The sequence below is a fragment of the Aphelocoma coerulescens genome, chromosome 3, assembly GCF_041296385.1.
Source record: "Aphelocoma coerulescens isolate FSJ_1873_10779 chromosome 3, UR_Acoe_1.0, whole genome shotgun sequence".
Taxonomy (NCBI): domain Eukaryota; kingdom Metazoa; phylum Chordata; class Aves; order Passeriformes; family Corvidae; genus Aphelocoma; species Aphelocoma coerulescens.
The window spans coordinates 89,716,136-89,731,761 of NC_091016.1; positions in this window are offsets into that span (position 1 = coordinate 89,716,136).

Here is a 15,626-nt window from a genome sequence, read left to right on the forward strand (position 1 = left end):
CGAGTAGGAGCGCTTGTCGGAGGTCAGGATTAGGGACCTGAGAAGAGACAGCTTCGCACAAACGGTTATAAAAGTGAATAATATTTTCATTTGGCAATTGCTTGATGGCGGTATAATGAGAGTTAGGAGTTTGAGATGGTAATAATGTTAAGGCCTTTTCAGCAGCACGTGTGATTTCAGTAAGAACTGGACGAGGGATAAGCATTGCTTGTTTTTGAGGATTTGCCATATTATTGTCACCAGATAAAAGGTCTAATGTGATATAATTATTCTCAAGGTCCAGGTAATTATCTGGAGTTTGCCACAAAATTTTTTGTAAATCAGATAAAATTATTTTCCATTGCTTTTTCCACATCATAAAATCACCAGCTGTTAGAAGAGTTTGCATCAATGTTAGTAAATCATGAGGTACTAGTAAGTGAGTTGCAAAAGTAGCACTTAAAAGGCTCTTAAAATAATTACTATGCATTCCAAACTCCTTAATGGCCTTGCACAAATCCTTAATATTAGAACAAGGTAAGGGTTTCCAGTCAGGGTTTGCTACATTGCTAGTAGGAGAGAGTGTAGTAGAAGCAGTTGGAGTTACTTCCTGGTAGCCATGGGTTCCCGGATTTAAAGAGGTATTTACAGGATTGTGGGAACCAGGGACGGGACAAGAGGAAGCAGGGGCGGGGAGTGGAGGCGCAGGGGCGGGGAGTGGAGGCGCGGACACGGCCGGAGGAGGGGAGGGGTTGGGGGCGGGGTTGTGGGAGGCAGGGGCGGTACTTGAGCCATGGGCGGGCACAGAGGGAGGGGTGAAACACGACGCTGTGGGGGCGCGGTTAGGGGCGGGGTCAGGTTGTGACGCGGGAGTGGGAGGGGATGGGGACAAGAAGGGGTTTGTGGGGTGGGGGAGAAAGGGATTGTGGGAGGTGTAGTTTGGAGAGGAAGGAACATCGCGGCCGCCATTATTGGAGACGAACAAACTCGAAGAAAATGGGTTGGGGGGAGGGGTTTTTCCCCGGGCTGCGAGCACATGGCAATGGCTCTCCCTGGGAACAAAGAGATCAGGGGAGAAGGGGTTTTTTCGCGCGCTTGAAACATGAGGGCTAGAAACTGGGGACAAGGGAGTGGAGAAAAGGGGTTGGGAAGGTCCTGGGACGGGCTCCGGATTCCCGTCCGAGGCAGGATGCTGAGGAAACACGGGTGAGCCAGGAGGACGATAGCTCTCCTGTGCTAAAAAGCAGTCTGCTCTAGCTGTGTTTACCAGCGTAGGGGAAGAGGGGTTCGGGACAAAGGGGTTGGAAGAGGGTATAAGGGAATTAACAGGGGTATTTTGCAGAGGCTTTTCATGTACTGCCTTTTTCTCAGGCAAAGTATAACTTAGTAACAGGAGAGGAAAGAATTTTGAAACTGTTTCATCTCCTGCACGCCTAAGAGAGGAAAGTTTTCTCCCCACCTTATCCCAAAATTCAGGAGATCTTATGTCTTCGGAGGTAAGATTAGGAAAGTACTGAAAAAGCCATCCTACAAAAGATTGAACTAGATTTTTAGGGTATTTATGCCCAGTTAAGGAAAGGTAGCTTTGAACTTGGTGGTATATTTCTCTATGGTGTGCAGAAACTTCAGATCCCATTATGAAAGCAACACCACAAACCTCAACCCAACTCGCCCAAAAGGAGAAAAAAAAAGAGAAAGTTTGAACCGGCACCAGCTTAAGACAGGAGCCCCTTAACCAGCAGGGAAATACTCACCAGAAATCTGGATTTTACCACAGGAAAGCAGGTCCGGAGAAAAAAAACATGCGAGAAGGGTCTTCTGCTTTCAAGCCGTTCCCTCGCCACGTGGTGTGGGGGAGGTACAGGCTGAGCCTCTGGGCTCACTGTTACGCAAAAAGTAACAGCTCGCTACACAGAGCTGGCACAGCACGACGTGCAGAGCTAACTCCAGCAGACACACAGCTGCCGGGACACCCTAAAAGTCTCTCAGAACCGGAGTTCAGAGATAGCACGTTGGGCGCCAAATGTGGATGGTATCTTTTCAGCTTTATACCGGCTAGCGCTTGTATTTCAATGCCTTAGAAAGCCTCGAGCAGCCCAGAGAGGCAGCACAGGCGATCTAGCACCTTAATAGCTCTAAAATCGGTACCTGTATCAGCTGCAGAGCAAATACCATCAGCAGAAGCAAAGAGGGAGAAATATAGCTCCCTGCCCGCTCAATTTCCTGCAGTTAGAAGCCTTAAAAAAGGAGAGAGACAACCACAGATGTTCACAGGAAGATAGCTGAGCTGAGAGAGGGCGGAGCCTCCCCTCGACTATCCTTTATTCGGAGAAGAGGGAAGGGGAGGACCTGGGGTGAGTGGCCAATCAGACACTGCTGAAGAGTTTGAGTTACATTTGGTTTTGCCCGCGCTTCGAACAAAGGAGCTCGGAGCACGTGGCCGGAGCACGTGTCTTTGGGAGGGGGAGGGGAAGTTCAGAACAGGCAGCAACACTTTTCCACTGTTCAAAAGTCTGAAGGGCATTCTAGGCTGGCCATTGAAGGACTGAGCAGTTTTCCAGGCCTGTGGAGAAAGTGTCTAAGTTGGCTTTGGAGCACCTGAATTCTGTCATTTAACAGCAGGGACAGCTTCACAGGGCTGCTCTTCCATACAAGAGAGGATGCCTCTTCAATGCAGCATCCACAAAAAATCTTTAAAGATGTCTTGAAATTTTGAACGATCTATAATTTTATGCATATTTACATTATGTGTGGATAAAAAAGAAAAAGAATAATTTAAAAAAAATAGCTTTATGTTGATTGCTTCCCTAATTATTGGCAGCTGACCATAATGCTTTTTACTAAACATACAATGCCCTATATGTGGGCATTTCTTCTTCGGAAATTACTTTTTGCCATAATTTAGAATAAAACAATATGTTAGAATAAAAAAGATATGTTAAAAAAAAAAAAGAAATTTATTTTAAGAGTCTAGCCCAAATCCTTGGCAGGTTGAAACTGATAAAGTATCATCCACAATTATTTGCCCCTTGTGCATTTAAATTCATGAAATATCTTTTCTGTGTTGGTAACGTCATATTCAGGAAATTTTCTTCCATCTGATAACCAATTCAAACAGTCATAGCTGATTTCTTCTGGTACTGCATCCCATGCTTCTGGAGAATAATCAGGCACATTGTCTCTTTTAACTTGTTTTGGATAATTAGACTGTCTTTTTGGTTCTGTTTGTAATCCGTGCTTAGCACAAGGTCCATGGTGAAGAAGTACCATTGCTCCATAGCACTGTAGAGAACTCCAGTTTAGCAGATTTAGAATAGAAAAGATTTGTCCTGAGGACCACTGCCAAAAAAAAAAATCTATTGAGTAAAAGGCAAAGCACAGTATGACTATTCAATTTCCTATAAAGATAAAAATGAAAACTTCAAATGACCTGAATATCAAAATGCAACTTGTCTGGATATATTACAGGGGAAAAGTCAGCAAGAATACAATATAAAATTTTGAATTGCATTTTTCACCTCATCTATCCTGTGATTAATGTTGAAGAAAAAATACATGAAGGATAAAAGAAAAAAGAGAAACTTTTATTATTTTATTACTTTATGCCTTAGTCAAACTCAAAATATTCTCAACCATTGAAAATCCAAGACACTTTGTGTTTAGCAAATAAGTCACTGGGGAAAAGTTCTGCTTGAAGAGGTGTGTTACTCTACAGATTTTTAGGTGGATTTCATGTTAGCATTTACTAAAATACCATCAGAACCCAAAATCACCAGCACAGTTTCCTGTCATACCATTCTCCTGTGTCCTTGTCCATGCCACGTAGCCCATTTTACACTAATCAGCCTTCCCAAGCTCTGATTCATAAAACCATTATTAAGTGCAGGCATTTGCAACATGTGACATTTAGCAGGAACAAATTATCTGGGATGAAGGAATTTGAGGGTTTTTTTTCAAATAAATATCTATATATTTTCCTTATGGAAATGCTGGGCTTAATGAATCTGATCTTATTTCATCTCAGGACCAAAGATGTTTCAGGTTAATGGAGAAACTTGGCTCAGGCCACAGACTCTGTATGAGAATTTGATGATTATTAAACCATAGAAACTGAAAGGAAATACTGCTTTAGGTCGCACAAATACTGCCGAGCAGATGGACAAGAACACAAATGAATAACTCTCCCCTTACTGTTTCTGAAAATTAGAGTCTCACACCTGCCTTTGTGGTAGTTTTCTTGTATGGGTAAGACAAAATAAATCAGAAAAGTGTTTCCAAAGGCAATTGTAGCACCAGGGCACTGAAGTATCAGTGGAAGTTAAAGGGAGTAAGCAAGCAAGTTTGGACCTCTGAGCTGCAATGTCTGTGTCCCAGGCCTCTACTCTGAAGAGGTTATAAATCTTACAAACTTTGACGCTATTTTTTCTCTTTAATAGAGCAAGCAGCTTATAGAAGGAGTTAACTGACCAGCAGAAATGTCTGGAAATTCAACATTTCCATTTTGTGTGACAATGCGGCATGTTAAAAAAGATTTCATTCTCACTGAAAGGAAAAATCTCTCATGAAACTTCTGGCAACTTTTTCTTTTCAGGAATGTCAAGATAATTTCTTCTGACTTCTAAAAAATGAAACAGAGCAGCCAGCTACCCCAACACAACTTCCTCCATACAGGTTGTCATGGAGCCTAAGCGATCCGAACGATTTGGATTGCAGGGGGAATTACCTCCTTCTTGAACCAAAATGAATTGAAACAGACCTGAGATAGTTGCCTTTGTCAAAGATATTTACATGTGTTTACACTGTCAATCAGGTCTGTTAGACAACAAAAACAAAATCTATTTTTTAACTTGCAGGTCTCCAGACAACATCTCCACTCTGATTGATAGATTGCTTAAATTGTTCTCTAGGTAGGAAAAACCCTTGGCTAAAAGTGCTTATCAGGGTGACCACAGAACTGTATTAAAACATAAAAAAGAGCCAGCCAGACTGCAATAGTTGCCTCCTTGATACCTGCTCCAAAAGCTTAATATAGTTTATGGACTGTTTTTGACCTCACCAGATCTCCCTCCATAACCATTGCTCTGTGGCCTCACACGCACCAAACCCATGTGTGCTGTTTGAGCCAGAGCCTGGCCCATGCTGAGAGGAGCCATGTTCTTCTGCCTTGAGGGCAAAGACCTGGTCATGGAGCCCACTATTGTGTCTGTCTTCTTTGCAGCAACAAGATGTTACTGACCTGTGCTCAGTTATGATCTCCCAGAAGCACAAGATCTTTCCCAGAGAACCCATCCATCCTTTACCTGTCCAGGTGGTTATTCCTGGCTAGGTGTAACATGCAGGAAGGAATCCAAAGTGAACAAGATCCTTTCTCTTTGTCAGATAACTTCTCCAATTTTCTCCTTCTGTCCTGCAGCTTTTCCCACACTGAAATCTTCAGTATACAACATCCAGATCATTAAAGAATATGCAAATGTTGCTAAGTTCAGGACAGACTCTTAAAGAATAACATTTTCACAGTAAATTAATGGTTATATTATCTGAGGGCACTGTTCCACCCCTTTTTTTACATTTACTCAATAATGACTTCACCTAGACCAGATCTCTCTGTCTTTCAGTTATGTGGCAGTGTCAAAAAATCTTGTTAAATCACAGTACACCAACATTTATTAGTTCTCTTCTATCCATCCATGAGGTCTCTTACATCGTCAGAGAGGGAAATAATTCAAATTGATTCAGTGTATTCTGGAGAAATCCCTGTTGCTGTTATTTGCATTGCTAATTTCTAGGTCCTTGTGGATTACTTTTATTTGTTCTGGTCCTGTTCTGAGAATTCAATGCAGTGCGAGGCAGCTATGATTCCAGCTTTGCTCTTTTAGAGACAGGAATGTTTTTTCTCCCTCCTATTGTTCCTCACCTGAACTCTGCAAGTTTCTTCCATGTATTTGCAACCAGTAACACTCTGAGAGCACTTTAGCCAGATACTTTAGAGTAGAAGTGTGGCTGATCTGAAAGGCTCTAATTAAGCACTCCCTTGCTTTTCCTACAGAAAAGATCCTGCAGATCCTACATTCTGTTTGCTGTACTGTATTTAAGCCACCCAATTTAGTAATTATTTTCAATAAGGGCTGAAGCAAAAGAGCTTTTGGCCTTCAGATCACCCTTCAGTAGCTTTCCTTCAGTACTTTCTTGATTTTCCTCTTACAGAGTGACTTTTCATATTAATTTTGTACCTTTGCCTTCCTGATGTTGTCTTTTATTGTCACAATACTTATTTTTGTTTTTAGCAGTCCAGCTTGATTTCCACTGCTTGTGTGTATCCCAGTGTTTGAAGTCAAGAAAGAGTTTGTGGTATAATCAGTTTGGTTTATTACCATTGCCTCTTCTTCACCTGCTTTGGAATAGCTTATGCATCTACCTGCAATATTTGTTTCTCATGAAACCAAAAAAGTCAGTTTTCCTTAATTCTTCTTTTTACATTAGATATCTTTACATAAGAACTTACTTGCCTGTTCTCTGAATATATTGGGATCTGTGTCCTTGAAGTCCCCTTTCTGGTCCTTCATGAACATCTGCATCTTTTTCTTCTAATATGCCAGTCATGAGTTATCATAGAAATTCAGAATGTTTTGGGTTGGAAGGGACGTTAAAGATCATCTTGTTCCAATCCCCCTGCCATAGGCTGAGACACCACCCACTAGACCAGGTTGCTCAAAGCCCCATCCAACCTGGCCTTAAACACTTCCAAGGACGGGGCATTCACAAGTTTTCTGGTCACCTTGTTCCTGTGCCTCATCTCCCTCTCAATAAATGATTTCTTCCTAATAGGTGATCCAAATCTGCCCTCTTTCAGTTATCCCACCATAAGCATATTTTATGCTTATTAATTTTTGATCATGATATATATACTTCCATTGACTCTTATTAATCTCAATATTGACACCCCCAGTACACACACTTTTTCAACCCCTCCTACAATCCTTTTATGGATAAATCTGTGATTACCTTTGGCTAGATATTGGAAATTACTTCAATAAAAAAAAGCTAAGGAACTAGGTCAGATATGTTTCGTTCAGCTTCAGATGAAGAAAAAACGTTGCAGAAACAGGACAGCGACAGCCCCCTCCATGTGAACGTGGTTCGTCTTCCTGGGATAGAGTTTGTGCTGGAGGCACGTGATATCCTGGCAGTAACACAGCAAATGTCCAAGAGGGAAATGACACGTTAAAACGAAAAGACAAACACATTTTTCACCCTGACAAACAGCTGGCTTACATCTGTATTTTCACAGGCATCAGCAGTGTTGACTGTTATTGTTAAATGCTCAGATACTGCACTGGAGTGTCAGAGGGCTTGAATTCTCTGCAGTGTTATTGCCCACGTCTCAGACATCCTGAAGTGATTAATGGGCTTTGGGGTCTTCCCTCCAGGACGCCTTAACGTCAAAAAACACTGGCTGGAAAGCAGGACGCTGTTGGGGTGTTTCATGTCAGCGCCGCATCCACGGCAGAGATCGCTCCCGCTTGCCAGCAGGGCGGCTCGGGACAGGACGGGACGGGACGGGACGGGACGGAGGAGCGGGGCGGGCGCGCACCTGCAACTCCGCCGCCCACGCCCACAAGTGGTCGCCCACGGGCGGGCGGGCAGGCCGGGAGCGGGAGCGGGAACGGGAGCGGGAGCGGGAACGGGAGCGGGAGCGGGAACGGGAGCGGGAGCGCGGCCCCGCCGCCCGAGCCCCGGCGCCCAGGAGGTGGCAGCACAGGGGGCAGCGCCGGGACGGAGCGGGCTGGGGTGTGGTGGGTGTGCGGAGCGGGGTCCGTGCGGAGCGGGGTGCGTGTGCGGGGGTCCCGCACTGCCCCGGGGCTGCGGTGACGCCGTGTTTGGAGCGGCCCATGTGCAGCCCGGCAGCCCTCGGCGACAGCTGTCGGGGAAAGATTCCAGGGCGGGCGCTCGTGCAAGAGCAGCAATGAGAATGCAAGTCTTTGGAAGGCCCTTGGACATGTTGGAGCAAAATGAAGGCACCAGCACGTATTTACAAAGTGTAGAAGTCCCGGCTCCGTTTGTTGCTCATCTGTTTCCACAGCGTTGGGGTGAGTGTCCAGAACCTTCCCCAGCGCTGCCTTTCTGTCAACACAGGAGAATGCCGCAGATCTTCTCGCCACCCTTGTGATTGTCCCTGGCAGCTGGGACAGCGGGCTCTTGCGCACAGCCACCCGCAGCAAGTGCAGCCACTCTCAGCTGTACCACCCGTGCTGGACTGGATGCACACACAGCGGGACATGGAGGTGCTCAGGAAACATCTCTGTGAGATAAACTGAACACTCATGAAGAATGTGTGCCACTGTTTGGGAGCCCCTGCCATCAGCCTCGGCCACCAGAGCCATTCATGATGGAAGAGGAGGATGTTAAGTGTCAGCACTTTTGTCTTGCCCAGCAGTCCAGGTCATTCCTTTTCCCGGTGTCTTGCCAATGCTGCATCTCATGCCCAAGGCTCCTCTCTAACAGTGAGTGCCCTTTCTCTGTTAGGGTGCCAAGAGAGATTTGTTTGGCATTATAGATTTTGGCTATGCTGTTGCTTTGATTTTATAATTCTTCTACAAGAGCCTGAAGCAAAGGTAGGGGACATTTCCCAATCAGCCTCACCCAAGAAAATACCACAACAAGCCATCTTGTCAGTCCAGTAGCTGCACATGTGCCAAAAGCTGTGTGATTAAATAATTGTGAAAAATGTCAAAAAAGGGAGATACAGACTGAGAATAGTAGGTTCTGGGCTTATGCCCACGTGCAGTTGTCCCATCTTGGTCCTTGTTCTGCCTTTATGGTGCCTTTGCAGCAGCCAGTTCATTGCATTGTAAGGCTCATAGATCGTGGAGTTATGGAGAAGCCAGAGTTTGATATAGCAACCCAGAGTGAGAACCTGGTACTAAAGGGGGAAAGAAAGTCCAGGGGAGGCAGCCTCAGGATGAACCTCTGGAGCTGGCCTGGAGGCACATCAGCAAGTCCTGGCTTGGTCCCAGTTTGCACAGTGGAGGAGTGAGAACCATACTCTGCTTTTTCCTCCTCTGTGCAGCTTCCCATGGCTTCTCAGCACGTGGCTCCAGTTTCTTGAGCTGCTTACACTTGAGAGGTCTGGGTGAAAAATGAGCCCCAAAAGATCTTCCCTTCCTCCTGGCCTCTGAGTGGGGGATTGGTTTGTTTTGCGTCCTTCCACTCTGGAGGGTATAATAGGAGTCTTAATGGATCCCAAAATGCAGAGTAACGCACAGTTACGGGTTTTTTTCTGTGCCCTAACAGATTTCCTGGGAAGCCCCTCTGTCCCTTGGCTTCTGAGCCCCAGTATCCTCCCAGAGGAAGGAGCATTTTGCTTTCAGAAGAGAAGAGCCATCACAGCAGGCACCACATCCCCTGATGCTTCTCCGGGTGAAGGAATTTGCTTGAGAGCCACATCTGTCCCTTGCCATGAGCTAGCCAAGATACCGTCTCCTGAGGGCCAGCACCATTTCAAGGGAGAAGCCCCCTCCTAATTCAGAAAAGGAGAGATGTCAGCCCATCCTTCTTCAGAAGCCCACAGACTTCCTTGGCCCCTGGAGTGGTGAAAGGTGGGGACATTCAGAGTGTGCCGTAAGATGCTTCTGTTTTTTAGTGCCCCTGGAAGGGTTCAGATGTACAAGAGGCTGAGGGTCTCTGGGGAGGGTGGGATATTTTTATCTGTCACTTGACTGATGTTTGCTGTCATGTAGAGAGAGTTTGTTATTCTTTGCTGTGTGGCTTATATTCTTTTAGGAACAGCAAAAGTTCGGAGTCTGGGATAGGTGCTTTTCCTGCATTCACATAGGAATAGCAGTAATAATAACAATAATAATAGTAGATTAGTAACTTTAGAGAAATACTCGGTATTTCACCAGAATGCCCCATCTTCTTCAGAGTAGCTGCTTCATTTTAAAAAGACAATCTTGTGTCAGCCTTTATGAAAAAGGAAAAACTAGATTATGCAACCGACATTATAGACCAGCAGGTTGTCTATTGTGAACTTGTGTAGCCCTTGAAAACAGTAGTTTTTGGCCCAAAATGAGCACATAAATTAGGCATATGCTTAACTTTAAGCATGAGAATAGTCATACTGAAATCAGAGGGAGCGTTCACATGTTTACAGTTAAATTTCAATCCAAATGCTTTGCTGAATTTCATCCTACTGGGAACTGAGAATGCTAATACAGTTTTCAGTGTCTGACCCTGTGGAATATTAAATACAGCTGAGCTCTCTAATTCCCACTGAAGTTAATGGGATTGAGGGTACTTGGCATTCCTCGGGTGTGTGCAGCCCAGCACAGAATCAAAGCCCAACTGCAGCCACTAAGCTTGAGCTTCCTGACATCAAAGAATGATGCTCCTTGATTGCAGGTCAGATACGACCTGCCAAATGTAGAGACCACTGTCTTAAAGAGGATGTTTCACCAGGAGCTTTTAGAATCCAGAGGACCCAAGGGTACACACATAACAAGAATACAGCATATGACTGTAAGAAACTAAAAGAAGTTGTGGGGGTGACCTTGGAGGGTCTCAGAAACCTGGTTTTTGGCCATGTTCATTAATTACGATCAGAATGGGATACTTCAGAGTCACTTAGAAGCACTACTTCCTGACTTGCCTTGGTATTTGTTAATTTGCCAATTCCTTGTAGCTGTTGAAGCAAAGTTTTGACATGGGATTTGGAAAAGGAGAGCAGACCTGGCTGAAAGGACTGTATTTTGTAGATTTTATTTTTATGTTTATGTTTTTATTGGCTTGCATGTCATATTATTTTTATATTTCTTATTGGAAATCACAATTCTGATGAGGAAAAGCTCCAAAAGTCTTCAAACCACAAACTCAACCGCATACTTAATGCTTTTAAAACAGTCTAAAGAACAGTCCATCAATTTTTGGCAATCAAAAATGTTGTTGAACATTTTAAATATTGGTAAGAATTGAGTAAAAAATATATTCATGTTTTGTTACTTTTTTTTTCTCCAACCATTTCAGAATACTGGCTGAAACTGTTGACAACCTTCTTGAAAGCAGTAATTTTCTGTTTTTCTTGAATTGCCACTGAGTAACATAAAGGTTTTTCAGCCAGGAATAGAGGTTTGGATGGCTTTGCAGGTGGTTTGGGCTGGGGAATCACAAGGAGGTTGCCTGGCACAAGGAAGGCTGCAGTGGGTGACATGCGGGACAAGAGAGGCAGTTTAAGGGTTTGATGGGGAAAAGGGTTTGACAGTAAAGAAAGAAATTGAAGAACTCAAAGAGGCATCAGGTTGCTCAGATTAGAGCAGTACCAAAAATAATGATTCTGGCAGCTCTACTGGAGGCTATGAAATGTTCTTATCAGGATGATTTTACAGTTGAGGACACAGCTTCTCAGCAATGGACATTTTCTGTAGCAAAAAGAAAAGGCTTAATTTAAAGTTATCTTGATCGAATGGATTTTATTTTTTAAAATTAAAATGATGCAAACCATTTCATTTTTTAAAAGTTCAGACAAAAGCATGGTGTATCATTTAGGGGAAGAGAATGGGATGTGGGGCACGTATCTCCCGTTGTGTAATTTGCAGTCAGCACACCAGGACACCAGGCTGCACAGTAGAGAAACAAACATCCTTTTGGAGCATCCTTTGAGAGCTGTAGGACAGCTGTGAATCTCTCTGTTCTCTGTTCCTTTCTGGGTGAGGTCCCTCACTATACCATATATATTTCTCAGTGTACACTACATGCTCTTCCCACTGTACCATGCAGTAGAGGCAGTAAAGACCACGTGACTCTGAAGTCATCCATATTTTCCTATGGATTTTGACACAGAGCAAGCAGAATCTGCAATGGAAAGGTAATGCAGCCTGACATTGATCCTGCTCTAAATAAAGCCTGCCAAGTAAATAAAAAAATTCAACATTTAGAATTTAGCAGCTAGAAATGCTGGAAAGTTTTGCCTAGTTATATGGAACTTCAAATATTAGTGTTTCTGAGGAAGTGCTTTTAAAATTTGAGCCATTCATCCTGATTTGGATTAAAACGAGCATTGGAATTTTCAGCTGGAAATTTTGCATTTCAGTCAAGTCTGAGCTAAACTGATGGGAAAAGAAATTGCAGGTCCTGATAATGAAGATATGAGGTGATGAAAACTGGATGAAAATTTTAGTAGACTGCACGGGAAGTCTGAATGATTTAAAAATTGTAGAGGAAAGTACATCACAACTTAGGTAATATTCTTGTATTCTAGCCAAGAGAAAAAAGGGAAATGGCCAAAAAGTCTCACCACTCTTGAAATTGCATAGCAAAATCATGTCAAAAACACTGGAGATTGAGAGCTGTCCTGGAGAAAAACTGATGCATGTTTTGCTCAGGCTGATACTGGAATCTGTAGGAGGCTCAGAGCAGGAGGCTGGGATGTGTGGTGGTGTGAAGGGAAGCTGGACTGAAAAAGGCATCTGAAGAAATCAGATCTGAAGTCATGGGAGCAGGATGAATGCCCCAGAGAGGTGGGAAAAAAAAGGAGAAATCTGACACTGTGACCCTTTCCTCCTTTCCCATAGATCCTTCTTTAATACAGATGGGCCTGACTTTCCTCCTGGGATTTCAGTAGAGCACAGAGCAGTGTGGCATGTAGGTCCTGTGGCACTTCAGAAAGATTTGCACCTCTTACTGCTGTAAATACCCCCAAATATCTCAAATTTAGTTCCAGGATTTCTTCTGAAGGCAGCTGACCATGTAACCCAATTTGATTGTACTGCACAGATTTACTGGTCTCAATGGAAACCACAAACAGCTGATCCTGGACTTAATGCATGGATAGAGCAGCCTGGGGGTGCACAACGGCATTGCTGGAGTGGGATCTCTTTCCCTGGGCTTTCTCATTCCTTCTCTCGTATGTCCTGGGAATGCTCTGTTCCTCCCAGACCCCAGGATGACCGAAATGCCACAAGACAAGAAAGGATATTTGCACTCGCCTGTGCACTGTTGCCCTCTGCTTCTCCAAACTGCAGAGGCCACCTTACAATAATACTTATATAGGGCTATATATTTTCTTAGCATTGTACAAATATTAACTAATTAATACCCAGGACTTCTGTCGCCCATTCTGCTAGACTCTACCAGCCTCAGGCAAGTCATTTAACCTCTGTTTGTCTTACCTCTCCCATCTGCTATGTACTGTTTTTAATTGTCCTCTGAGAAGCCAAGCAAGTTGAATGAGATCTCAGACATGTAAAAATAACTTGCAAAGGATGATGTGGAGTGGCCTGGATAAACTCCTTTTGGATCCTTTGAAAATCCAGGCTGTATTTTAGCATCATCACTATGGCTAGGCTAGGCACTTGGCAGAACTCATTCCTATGTGACTTCACAGGAGAAAAAATGAAGTTTTGGACAAGTGTACTTCACTGAAGGGGAGAGGGTAGAAGAGACAGTACTTAGCATGAGACCTAAATACTGAAGTAGGAGGTTGCTTAACCTATGCTAGTCTCTAAAGGAGTGGATCCAGAGTTCTCCATGAGATGTTCTGGAGTTCTATATGAGTCACACTGTGTGCTTCTCCAGCAGCCCGCGCGCTCCCTGGAGCAGACAGTGAGAAAATGCAGTAAGACTCTGGGGAACATCCTGACAGAACCAGCGTCAGAGCAGACCAAAGTGCTTGGATTCTAAGTTGTGCACTTATCTTTGGCCCTAACCTAGCTCCAGCTTGGACCCCTGTGCCTGCCCTTCATGCTTAGGAGGAGCAAAGCTGGTGGAATGTGGGTGGTCAGTGTTGTGCTGACCTCTGTGTGAGTACAGGATCTGAATGGGAGTCTGAGGCTTCGCCACTGGTCATAGATGAGTGCCATCATGAGATCAGTCTTGCACTTTGGCCCTCCTGGTCCAGAAATGTATTTCCCTGGACCATATACACCATGACAAAGTTGCACATGGTCTGTGATGGTCTAAATCAGGTTCTCCAGGCATAGATTGCTGGGAGGAGAGGTGTAATCATGAAATTTGGTCAACAGTGGTGAAGCTACTGGTGGAGACATGGCATTGACTTTGACAGGAACATCCATAGCTCATGGTAGAGCAATGTGATTCCAAAAGCTCTTCTGATAGGGTTGATGGACTCTGCAATATCAGACATAAGCGCCTCTTTCTCCCTTACCTTCTCTCTCCATGGAAGGCACAGCGGATGGAAGCCCTTGTGATGGTAAATTGCTGTAGCAGCTCTGACTGGGGAGTTTTCCTCCAGTAAGGATGGATTCTCACCTGCCTGGTCCTCAAGATTGCTTTGCACTGCTGGTTGACTTGGCTCAGCATTCACAGACTGGGAGATCTAATCTGTGTCAGAGGAACCCATTAGAATGAAATGCTCCTGCCCTTCTCAAGGCAGAAATATTACAAAATGTTCCTAGCAGGTTTCGTTTGCTCACCTGACTTTCCACTTAAATGGAGCTTGCTTATCACCACACTCTTAAAGAAGAGAGCTCAAGAGTCCTTTGTGCAGGCAGTGTCGCTTTCCAAAAGCTCAGCTTTTCCAATGCTCTAATTAAAAGGTAGGAATATAAAACTGTGCACTAAAATCCATTTCTGAATGAATAAAATATTTTTCACTGATTTAAATGGCCTTAGGAGGTTTTACAAGCTGTGTTTTTGAACGGAGGGATGCACATGTAGAACCTTGACCCAGTAAAGGGAAAGTATCTTGTGTAGAAGGTTGCAGGCTGTATTTAGGACATTCAGGGGCAAGCTTATACACAAACATTGACAAAGATGGTTTTACTTTTTAATGAAGATGAAAAACTGTCCCTTTTAATGTAGAGTCTCTAAAATGGGTCACTGCAAGTGCATGTGTAGCATTGCAGGCTGTTCCTGGGCATAATCAATATGCACGTGAGAAAAGTTCTGAAATTGTAGCTTTCACAATGTGGTGAATTCTTGAAAGTATGGGAAATCTGTGTTTAAATCAAGGCTGAGTTAGACTGTGTTTACAGCTGTTAATATAAACAAGGAAACCTAGCTACAGAGCTCACAGCATGACTGCAACATCATGTTTTTGTTACACTGACTGAAAACTATGCATAATAATCAGCAGATTATTTGGTATTTAAATTCAAGTATGGATTCAGTTATAAACCTCTGAAGATGGCTATTGAATTAAGGTTCCTTAACTCTGTCATCTTTTTGCAAATACCTTATAGATAATTGCTGCTTATTTTTGCTTACAGCAAATCTGACGTTAAAGAGGATACAATTAAGCAGTAAAATACTGTAATCAAGAATCAACCCAAAAGTTAGCTCAGCTCAGTGAGTGTGCTAAGCAGGGAAAGAGGAGACTGACTAGGAAGGCGTGCATTAGACACACACATCACTAAAACAGCTTTTCTTGAAGTATGTAACTTTCAGGGTGCCTACTGCTTTGTGCTAGGCGAAATAAAAAATTCAGCCATGGAATCTCTATTGGGCTAAGAGGGATTTGTTTGAAAGATTTATATCCTTTTTAGACAGTGAAATAGGCTTTAGGCTTTCAAACTGCATGACTTCTCTAACGCTTCTATGCAAACGTTGGGGAAAAAAATAGCTAGTGCAGCTCCATTCCTTCTGTCCCAAACAAACAGTAAAATACTCTAGGAAGAAGCAGAAAGGTAATGAGGATA